This window comes from Podarcis erhardii, assembly GCF_964252035.2.
Source record: "Podarcis erhardii genome assembly, chromosome: 6".
NCBI lineage: Eukaryota > Metazoa > Chordata > Lepidosauria > Squamata > Lacertidae > Podarcis > Podarcis erhardii.
This window is the reverse complement of record NC_138510.1, coordinates 25,586,253-25,598,095: the sequence shown is the minus strand read 5'-3', so window position 1 is coordinate 25,598,095 and position 11,843 is coordinate 25,586,253. Positions and strand designations below refer to the sequence as shown.

Below are 11,843 nucleotides of genomic sequence, written 5' to 3'. Positions count from 1 at the left end.
AATTTGGGGTGTGCTTCCAGCAGCTCCAGCAAAAAGCCCCCCAGTACCTGGCTGGAATAGCTGCTGATGCAGCTCTGTACATTGTCTATGTACCACCTCTGTGCCCTGCCTGTTATTGGATCCCCTGCCTATGCCAAATGTAGCCTTGAACTTATCTGACTTTGCTTCTCACCTGACTCTTTGTTATGGACTTTGCGTGCTTGAACTGACGCTTGGACCAGCCCTGGGTACTGCTTTGGTTGTTGCCCCATTGGTGGTGCTTCTGGCAAGGCTCCTGTTTACTCAGTGAGAATAACAGGACATCAGCAGAGAAAATTCAATGTGTAACTTAATGGTTAATTCTGTTCTCAGTGTCAGTCAACTACCCAAGAGGGTGTGTGGGTGTTGCTTAGCATGAAGCTCATTGAGATAACACACGCTTCGATTGGCTGTGTAGTCCTGAGGAAGTTTTTCCTCTGTATGTTATCTCCATGCTATGTGCAAGGCCTGTTTATTATGCACTGGATTGTTCAGCTTCTTCAGTAATCAAGGATTTTCCCTCTGGACTCCATTTGTGTTATGTAAGTGAGTTTTTTTTAACAATCTGTGCAACAACACTCTTCTGCTCATGTTACCCAGGAACTGGTATCCCAAGGCACATTGTCTCTGATGCTGCAGGTAATATATAGTCACAATGACTAGTAACCATTGAATTTGTCTAATCCCAAGAGCATAATCCGCCGTATACATTTTAATATATATATTTTTAGCAATATTATTGCTAAAGCAACTCTTTTTCTTTTTGAGGCAAGGAGATTTGTGCCTTTGGCATGCGAGTTAAAGCAATAGCTTTTCAAGGAACAATAAAACCTGTGAGTTGGCCAGAAATATAGCTGCTTCTGAAGCATTATCACATGTGTTCTGAGACATGGAAAGGAGAGGGAGAATGTTCTCTCTAAGTGCTCCCCTGCCTCCATTGATCTGTTTCAGTTGTGTGACCACTCAAACTAACAATTTCACCTTTGGCTGGCTGAGTACTATATTGCCTTCTGCTCTGTGCTCCAAATTCGGCGCCCACTGACCGGTGATGAGGGTGTGCATCTGGCGCTGGGAGAGGCTGCAGCACATTAATTGCTGCAAACTCATTATAATGCATATTTATTTTATATCAGCTGTAGGGCTCTCTGCTTGGAAAGTGCAGCAGCAGTATGCCAAAGGCTGGCATGCGATCGTGGGATAATTGAGCAATTAACTTATGCCACCCCTTCAGTATAAACGTGGCCTTTCTCCATCGCTGTAGAAACGGCAGTCATCAAATCACTTATCCTGGAGACCCTCTTCAACTGTGCCAGAGCAAGTGGTTTGAGGATTACAGCCAAGTTTCAAATATTTCCAAGCACTTCATGTTCAGTCTTAACAGGAGAGCTGCTCCCCGCCTCTCCTTGGTGCTTTCTCCAACTTCCAAGTGCATTAGCTGCTTAATAGCTATTAACACACAATGGTAGTGGGGGTGGGGAGGGGAGAAGAATATTGGTTTCTACGATGGGGGAGCTGTATCGGTGCATTTGATAAGGAGTCTAAATTAAACCAGAGGAGAAGAGCTATAATATTTAAAAATGGCAAGCAAAATAATATATAATTTACAGAAAATGACAGGGTAATGTCAAGGCTATTTTTAAATTGACAGTAAATTAGAATTCACAGAAACCCTCCAATAGGTTTAGCAGATGGCCTGGATCCTCAAATCCAAAACCCACACACTTCATTTCCTAGTACGCTAAGAACAAAATAATAGTAGGCAGCCTTTTGTAACTTGGGCTGAGATTTCAGAACATTTCGTGCTATTAAACTACACGGAAGTTAACTTTTTAGCTAGACTGCAGTGTGCTGGGTATATAAAACTGGCTTCCAGTGTAATCTAGCTGGTTGGGCAAAGAAATGTGGTCTTTGGAACAACCATTAGTTACATCCATTGGATCAAGGTTGAGAATAAAGGTGGTAAAATTTAACTCTTTGAGACAAATGAATTTTTCATCATGATCATCAAGGCACTTCTTCCAGAAAGAGCTGGTGTTGTTATCAGAACTTATTTTTGTAATATGCTATGATATATTTATTTAATTTCAGAAGCGCATCTTTCCTGCATTTTTTCAGCAAGAACCAAAAAGTGGATATAAAGGGGGGGGGGTGATCAAAGACTCAACCAAGACCAGGTGGGATTGTTAAATTTTAATCTTCGGTTTGAGGGTGTCAAAAATTGTCTAAAAGAGCATGGAGGATGGAATATCCAAGCTCTACTCTTCTCTTTTCCTGTTGTAAGATCATCCTAAACACATCACAGTATAAGATGCTCTTTGGCAATATTCATTTTGTTATATTGAATGCTCAACAAGCATGTGGGTGCCCCTGAAATGTTTAAGGCATAAGCAGTAAGAGGTTAAAAATAGTCTTTCACTCTTGGCAGTGAAGGCAAAGCTTTTTTCTTCACCATAGGCTCCAACTCTATGCCCCCACCACAAAGTATGCAGGGACAGGGGCTGAGTCCTTCCAATCTTAAGGAGCCAGGCCCTGCTAGGCCTCACTGTGGTGGCGGAGGGCTTCCCCGGGCCTTGCGGCCTCCTCCCTATGTGTGTGTGTTGCACATGTTATGTCACATACACACAACAAGCACCCCCCCCCATGTCCCACAGATCTCGGCACCTCTGCTCTGCATGGAGATGGAGTCATGACAAAATCTGGATGACTATGATTTGGATGACTATGATTTCTAGGTAAGTTTGACCTACCTCACTCACTCACACACACGTAAATTTTGAATGTGAGCACTGAGGAAGCCTCTTAAGTGTTCACAGCAGTGCGTATGAAGGAAACATGCTTTGGTAGTTGTACCTCCATTATGATACCACACATCCTGGACACGTGCTCAAGCCAACATGCAGTTGCCTGAGTCTGAAGGTGTTCACCTTCATTGCATGCAACATTCACATCCTCATCATGGATACCATTCATGTGGTGATGAATGGACTTTTTGAACCCAGTTGTTGATTGTGCATTGGCTTAGGAGTGTGGCCAGTCTAGAGAGGGCAGAGCTAACTCCCACATGCCCCATTCACATGTACTACCACAAATCCCTGAAGAAAGCATATGCCTATTGGCAATCAGACGGGAAAGTGTGCAGAAATGCCGTGGAAGCACTGCTTTTCTGGTAATTCTTATATAAACAGTTTGGACCTAGAGTCCCAAATGTGCATCTTACTCCTCCCTGAAAGGGGGGACTGGGATTGTGTGTGCCTCTTCTCTGGAACTGGTTCCCTCAGGCTGCAGATGAAGGGAATGCAGCGAAAGGCAAAATGAGGTAGATGTGGCAAAGGTGTGCCTGTATTGGAGCAGTGTTGGACAGTGGCAACCAGCGGGGTGTATTCCAGATGTTGCTGGGCTCCAGCTCCCACAAAATCCAGCCAGCATGGCCTTCCATTCCAACAACATCTGGTGGGCACCACGTTGTCTCTTCCTGATGTAGATGTAAGCAATTTATAACTTGAGCATGAACATGGAATATCTAGTTTAAAGCTTGGAGGAGGTGTGAGATTTCATAAAATCCGAGAAACACTGCTCTGTGTTCATATTTCAAGGGAATTGTCCTATTCCAACTTCATTTGCAGTTATGATTCCCATTTGCAAAGAGATACATCCAATAAGCCACACACACATATGTGGGCTGCTTTGGATAGTGACAGAAACCTGGCTTCTCAGCATATGTGGGCTTCTCCATACTTTAGGAGGGCTGTAGCGAGAGTTGCCTGGAGAATGCTGATTCCACTCCTGCTTTAGCCTTTTATTTTGGTTGGCTAGCTGGGATTGTTTTCACTCTCTGCCAGGTGCAGAGTTGAATGGCAGGCCACACTCAATAGCTTCTCTTTTGCAAATCCACCCACGGTACAGATTTCTGTGTTTATCACACTTGGTGACATGTAGCTTGAAGAATTCCCCACCACCACCCCGGTCTCTTTAGCTGAGTGTTTCTTTCAAAGTGAATGTGGTTGCAGTTGGGGGAATTTAGGTGGAAGAGTTTGAAAGTAGAGGATGGAAAAGTGAAGAACAGTTATCCAGAACTTTGTAGGCAGCAAGAAGGGGAGAGCTGGCTCCAAAATCCTGTGCAAACTACAATGTATAATGTTATATATGTAATAAGTGAAAAAGGAGGCATTTCAGTGCATGGATAAAGATAAAAAGAGACTTGATTTTTCTGTATAAAATGAAAGCCATGTTAGTCTTCTCTAATAATGAGATGTTTAATGGCACCTTGACACTAACTGTTAATAATGTTGTGAGTTGGTAGTGAGGTTGGGGGTGGGAGGGAAGGCTGTATTTCTGAGTGCTTTCCAATTCCTGGATCCAGAATTTCTGGAATAGCCTGGAAGTTTATTGGTAATAATTCATGTATGGTTGTTAAGGTAAAACAGGAAGTGGCTCTGTGCCAGAGTACAAATGAGTGCTGCCACTACCTCAGTTCTCTGTTAGTTAGAAAGACCAGCAGCTGAGGTGTGCAAGCTAGAAGCTACAGGCTGGGCAGCTGAGAGACAGAGCCATGCCTGATTTCTGCTTGAATCCAAGGCTGTGACTATGGGAGAAGCAAGAACTTATTGAAGTGTTAATGCTGTGAGCCCCTCCATCGTAGGCTCAGGTTGTATATATAAGTAAATATATCATACAAGAAATACATCATATATCATAAAGACACCACAGTCTCTTATTCCAAGGAAACTGGTAAGTGCCTGGAACCTCTTCAAGTTAGAAACCCTCACATATCAGACACTGGCCAGGTTTGAACCATGTTACCAAGCCACATTCCTTGCACAAAAAAGATAGGCTCTGTGGCCAAGGTCAGTGGTGTCCCCACAGTAACTCCATTCAAGAATATGTGGAGACATGGTGAGGCAATTGTTCTTTAAAGAGCAGGCGGAAGGCTTCCTCTCAGAATCTCAACACTGAGCACCGCAGTGCAGAGATTAGGGAGATAGAGCATTTCTCTTTAAAGATGAAGAGTAAAAGGCAGCATTTCCCTCCACCCCACTGCAGAGCTGGTATTGATATTAAACGATGTTTTCCCAACATTGCAATCATGTTTGCTTTGTTCCAGGAAACTCTGACTTCTTAATCTTCACAGATCATTCTGTGAAAAGTGAAAAGCAATGTTGCCCTTCCACCCCACCCCCCGCCATCCCAGCGGTGTGACTTTGTAGAGCATGCAGAGACAGCATGAGATAGCTGTGGGTGTGCCTGTGTGTGTGAGAGAGAACGGAAAAGAAGAATGGATATTGTGTTTCTATGAGTGCGCCTACATGTGATGGTGTGGAAGAGAGAGAGTTGGGTGCCTCCATATAAGATGGGTTTGCTGCATGTGGGGAGAGTGTGCATGAGTGGTATGTATGAATGGTAAATGTGTGTGTGCTGTTTGTGGCCTGGGTAAACATATATTGGGCATGCCCGCCATTGCCATGTGGCCCCCAGAGGGGTGGCTGACCATCAATGTGGCCCTTTGCCACAAAGCTCCAAAATTATGGTTGTTGGGCCTAAAAAAAGAAAAATGGGGAGACTGATTAGTGTAATATTGGTTTATAACATCATGGTATATGTTACATAAAGGGTTACTTACATTTGTCCTAGTCCAGCCCTCCATTTACTGAACAATATGATATAGTCCAGCAAAAGACTTTAAAACACACAAACACACAAACATTATGTCTCTAGCCCTCTGCTTTTGATTATGCATTGCATCACAGGTGAAATTTGGGTTAAAGATAATTGTAAATATGGTATTGATATTAAATGATGTTTTCCCAACATTGCAATAATGCTTGTTTTGTTTGCTGGAGAGTTTATTACTTTTTGATCAATAGTGTGTGAGATTTGTGAGGGAAATTAGCATAGTGAATATCAATTAGGAGGAAAATCAATGGCATTCAGACAAATAAGTGACTTGAAAAAGTCCCATAGGCATGCACATACTCTCAGAGATTCTTTAAAGCAAAATGCATTTCATTTTGAATTCCAGAATGAGGCGGGGAAGGGAAAAGAGAATGATATTGGATGGGAAGGGAATAGCCGCTGCTGGAGCTACAAATGTACAGCTAGGGGAATGTATTACCACTTAGTGTTTCTAATTACTTCAGTGCATGGCGCCTTTCCTCTCTCAACTTCAGGGATAGTTTCTCTGTTTCAGGGGGCTGATCTCGGGATCCAATCTCAGAGACCAAGGGTGGCCAATACCCTCTATGGTTACTAGACTATAATTCCCACCATCCCTGACCACTGGCCATGGTTAAAGTTAGGGCTGATGAGAGCTGCTATCTAATACCATATGGAGGCATCAATTGGCTGCCCCCATCACAGGGACCCACTTTTTAACAGGGTGGTTGTTAAGTCACACCAGTTGGTCTCTCCTGTTGGTCCATGCTGACTGGGACTGATGGGATTTGTATTCCAATAACAGCTGCAAGTTCTCCAGCTCTGCTCTAGGAATTGAAGCTTGAGAAAGAGAAAGGTGTGCCACCTGGTATGGCATACTGTCTTAAGATCTGCATGCCCCATAGTTTCTTAGTGCATGCTGGTACTTCCTATGGACAGGAAGGAGGAGACAACATGGTGTGGATTTTGACTGGTAGCTGGGAAAAGCATCACAATAAATCAGGAACAATGAGATCTCATGGATATGATTTATAGGAGCCAGTAAACAATTTAGGCCTCTGATAATCAAAACACTGATCCTGGACCATAAAGACTGAAGTCATTCGTCAAAATTTTCAGTTCCCTGAATTTTGTAGTTCATTTTGCCAGCAAAATATTGCATATAAAAATGCACACACTAGTGTAAAGTGTGCAGTAAGTGCATATATTCATGAAAGCAACATGCAAAAATGTGTTATAGTAGAGAAACTTGCTGAACAGAAGTGTGCCTATTAGGTTAAATTGCATATCTTAGGAGAACTTTGTACAAAATTGCTGATGAATTTTCATGACAACTTGTTTTAGTAAAAAAAAAAAAATATTGCAAACTGATCTCGAAATATGGAGAACAGATCTTGATTGAAAAAATGAGAATCTGAGAAAAAACAAAATTGACAGATTCACCCATTCCTAGCCTGAAAGACACTTGTGTAAAATTTATATATGCAACGTCATACTTTCTTGCCTGTCTACGGATACAACTCAGCCAGCCAGAAAGGTAAGTAAAAAGGTAAGTACAAAAGGAAGTAAAGACAGCTCAAGGATCCCAATCAATCCCAAACTTTTCAAAACAGAAAATGTATTTTTTTTGTGTGTGTGTGTGTGTGTGTGTGTGTGTGAATTGTTCAAAACAGGCAATGGTGTATGTGTGTGTGTACTGAAACAAGTTTGTACTGTCTTGGGCCCAGATCAGTGATGTGTGGACATTTCTAATCACTAAGCTTATAGGTGTTTTTAATCTCTTGGTCTCAAGAACTAGTACACTTCTAGACCTGCCTCTTTGACATAGCGACCAAGTTGGTTTTCCTTCTGTAGATCTATGCTGTGGTTCTAACAGCCTGGATGTTGGTTGTTGATCGTGAATTTTTCAATGTCTCTAATCTCACAGGTGCATCAGCTGGGCTTCACATTCAGCCAGCTGATGGGTCTCATACCCCTTAACGTGCAATGGCCCATATGCGCCAATTTATGACACCCCCCCAGTACTCTGTTTGCCTCTGGTAGTCATCAAACTCAGAAACAGGCTGTGCACACAGCACACACCATACATCGAATGTACATTTTAAACCCCACCCCAAAACAAGAATCATAGGAACTGTAGTTTATTCCTCACAGAGTTACAGTTCTCAGCACCCTTAAATACTACAGTTCCCAGGATTGGGTACATGCACTTTAAATGTATGGTGGGTACACAGTCAATGTTTCTTCAGTGTAGTTCCTGTAAAGCAGGGATGGGGAGCCTGCGACTCTCTGGGTGTTGCTGGATTGCACCTCCCACCCTCCCCAACCATTGGCAATACTGGCTGGGGCTGATGGGAGCTGGATGCTGACAACACATGCAGTAGAAGAAAGAAGAAGCCCATCCTTTGCTTACAGCTCATATAGAGGTTTGTGTTCTGGTTATTCGTGGCATTTGAAAATCTCTCCTGCAGTCCTGTTCTGGAATCAATGTTTAGAATAATAGCCCTGCTTGCCTCTGAATTGAGCTGGTTAATAACCATTGCTGGGGAAATCAATCAGTTCTATGATATCTTATTACTTACGCTAATTTAATCACAGGGAATGGATCATTGCCTCAGTTCAGAGAGCAGAATCTGTGTGGGTGGGTGGAAGGGTAAGGAGAAAGAGGAAGCAGGGGAGTGAAGACTCCATCAGTTGGAGGGCAATATTGACAAATGAAAGATAAAAGGAGTTGGCTAGTGGGCAGAGGGGAGAGGCAGGGGGCGGGGGAGAGAAGGATATTTCCCACCATTGCACTATATTGTTACAGTCAGATATCCCCCTCGTTTCTGTTTGTCTCAGCTTTAGTTCTTGAAAAAAAAAAGCATTGGAAGATTATGAAAGATAATAGGCTGCTGCGGACTGGGGTTGCCCATTTTTCAACCAGCCACTGTAGCTATGTCTCTAACAGCAGTCTGAGCAGGGGATCGGGTTTAGCTTTGAAAAGCTTCATCTGCTGATTTCTGCTGGTGAAACCTCGGCTAAAGGGACAGAAGCAGACCAGCAGGCTTTTGTTGGCTGGTTGGCAACTTTTTTGTGGGCTTGTCTCTTTGCACATGACACAATAGGAAGGATGGCGGTGGTTGTGAGGGGAGGGGAAGAGACTTTCATCATCACTACTGATACTGAATTTAATATATGTATCTGTTGAATAGATACTAGCTAGTAGCCACAATCCAAAGAAACACCTCTTATGTTTGTGCTGCTGTTTTCACTGCTTAGTTTTATGATTTTATTTTAATCTTCCATTGTACCTGTTTTAATTTTGTGACCTACCCTAGAATCATTTCATGAGTATAAATGATAAATATTTTATTTATATAACAGAATTTATTTTATTTAGAGTACAGTCGTACCTCGGAAGTTGAACAGAATCCATTCCGGAAGTCCGTTCAACTTCCAAAACATTCAGAACCAAGGTGTAGCTTCCGATTGGCTGCAGGAAGTTCCTGCAGCCAATCAGAAGCCGCGTCAGAGGTTCAGGTTCCAAAGAATGTTTGCAAACTGGAACACCCACTTCTGGGTTTGCGACGTTTGGGAGCCAAAACTTTATACTCACAAGGCATTTGACTCTGTAGTCAGCCTTTTCAAAACTAGATGGTTATTTTTAAAAACTTCAGAAACATTGCGAGAAGCATTGACAGCTCATGAGTAAAAGTGGCCTGGTCTGTTATTGTGCATTTAATATCATATTTGGCAATCACAGAGTGGCCAGATGCAAGAAAGGAGAGGACTCCCATACCTTTCAGAGCTGGGTACAAGAGGGAAATTCTGCAGTTATAGCTTGTCATGCAATCCACACCCAAAATCCCTCCTCACAACCAACTCTGTATTACAAGGATGTCTGCAAATGTGACATGAAGACTGGCAACACTAACCCTGCCATATGGGACTCCCTTGCAGATGACCGCAGTGCCTGGAGGCAGACAGGCTGTGTATCAGAGAGAAGAAACACGCTGGTGCATCTGTAGTAGCAAAAGTGGACGCCTTCATCTTCCCCAAGTGAAACAAAATATCTCTCTCCCATATTGGTCTCTACAGCTACAGCTCTCCCACAGTTTGACTTTATCCTAAAAGGCACATTATTCCATTGTCTCCCGAGGTCGACGGATGCCAACAAATGCAATTGGAGGAGGAAGCAGCGGCAAGGGCAGAGGGTGAAGAAAGAGCTGTGAGTAGATGGACCCTTTTTTAATCCTTTGGACCCCTTGGAAAACTTAACAGCCCTGCTGCATCCGGAAGTGGGTGGGGAGTGTGCAGCTGATTGGGACACAGGTGTGGGCAGCCTGAGGAAGTACCAGCTACCTTGCAATTTTGCCAAAAAAGCTACCCTAAAAGAGTGAACATTAGAGTGATGTCTGTTGTTTCCAAGAACTCTTCTTGTTGAGCCTAGGGCTTGCCAATCAGAATGTCGGCAGTTTGAATCCCCGTGATGGGGTGAGTTTCCGTTGCTCGGTCCCTGTTCCTGCCCACCTAGCAGTTCGAAAGCACATCAAAGTGCAAGTAGATAAATAGGTACTGCTCTGGCGGGAAGGTAAACGGCATTTCCGTGTGCTGCTCTGGTTCGCCAGAAGCAGCTTAGTCATGCTGGCCACATGACCCGGAAGCTGCCTGCAGACAAATGCTGGCTCCCTCGGCCTATAGAGCAAGATGAGCGTGCAACCCCAGAGTCATCCGTGACTGGACCTAACGGTCAGAGGTACCTTTACCTTTACTGCTGTTTCCAAGCACTCTTCTGGTTGTGTGACTTTGTGGGTAGCTGAGTGTTTGTTTAGACCCAGAGTCAGAACCCAGTGGCTGAGAGGGAGGGTGTGTCCAAAGGAAAATGAATTGATATTGATTTGTATATATTAGTAGCATTTTTATATGTCATTTTTGTATTTTTGTAAAAAAAAAGTAAGTTCTCTCATGTTGCTTCAGTTTTCTCTGCACTGCTTAGAGATGTTTCTAATATATTAAGCAGGATAGAAATTACACAATTAATCAATCACCTACTGGAGATACAGGACCACCTGTCCTCTTCTGCATCTAGCCCCTGTACAGAATTAGCCCATGAAGTTTTTCATGGCATGAAGATAAATGAGAAGTTTAACCTGCTCATTGCTGCAAAGTGAGTAGCTACAGAGCCAGATTCAAAAGTTGGCAACCCTGTTGGGAGATGTCTGAGGAGTATTATCTGCTCAGCCATGAAATATGTTGGGTCCTATTGCTTGGCACAGGATTACAAACCCATTAAGCTTCTCTGAGTTTCAACCTCTCCCTAAAAACACACCCTTGGACTGCAGCTCATATGAAGGAGCAGACAGCACTGTCTTTAAAATATAATTCTTAGGACTAGGGACATCTTGCTGCAAACAGATGCTATATGGAAGCTCCTCTGGAGTTTTACCTGCAAATGCGAAGGAGCAATTACGCTTAAGTCCTTGTGGTCTCTAGACCCCATTAACTCCCCCTTTCAAAACAGAAAAAATGTGATACCCCAAAGCTAAACAGCTGTGGAAAAATAAAACTGCTGCAAAAGCAGGAAGCAGAGAAAATCAATGAAGATAACTTGCTTAAGGAGCCCAACCTGCTCTGCATAGCTCAGAGTACTTCTCCAGAGGAAGTGGTTTTGAGAGGGGAGAGTGTCTTTCATTCGAATTCTGCTGCTGTTGTTTACCTCCTCCCACCCCTTGCCACCATCAAAGGAAACTTTTTCAAGAGTGATTCTACGGAGCTGAGCAAAGCATGTCCTTGTGCTCCTGTGCCTTGCCTGGGCTATAGGCCAGGACTCTTTGATCCCTCTCATTTGGTTGTTGTTTCTTTATTATTTTGCTGACACCTTGAAGCCTTTGTTTTCTCTGCTCCCCCTTTGCTTTGTACTGGTTTTGCAGTCATAAAGAGCTGTAACAACTTTGATGTCGTTAACCCTTGACTGATCTGCTTCTGTCTTACTCCTATAAAAGGCCTAACCTTTATTTCAGTGTGCTGTCAGACATTTTGACTTCACTCTCTTTGTAAATATGGGCCTTATTCTTTACTTTGGATGGCCTGAAAGCATGAAGTACTTCTTAGCTCATTTTCAAGGTTACCTCCCGGCTAAGTTGCGAACTTAGATACTTTATCTTCCCCCACAATGGCCCTTACAGGAACATGTG

The 11,843-nt window shown here is 43.3% G+C and overlaps 1 long non-coding RNA gene across 1 annotated transcript in view; it reads left to right on the top strand.

The window, feature by feature from the left end:
• The first annotated feature begins 523 nt into the window (after window positions 1-523).
• LOC309345231 overlaps window positions 524-11,843 on the top strand; it is a 61,191-nt gene continuing 49,871 nt past the window's right edge. The window contains exons 1-2 of the long non-coding RNA XR_014158122.1: window positions 524-560; window positions 9,748-9,877. This is a non-coding gene — a long non-coding RNA (uncharacterized lncRNA). The remainder of the gene's footprint in view (window positions 561-9,747; window positions 9,878-11,843) is intronic.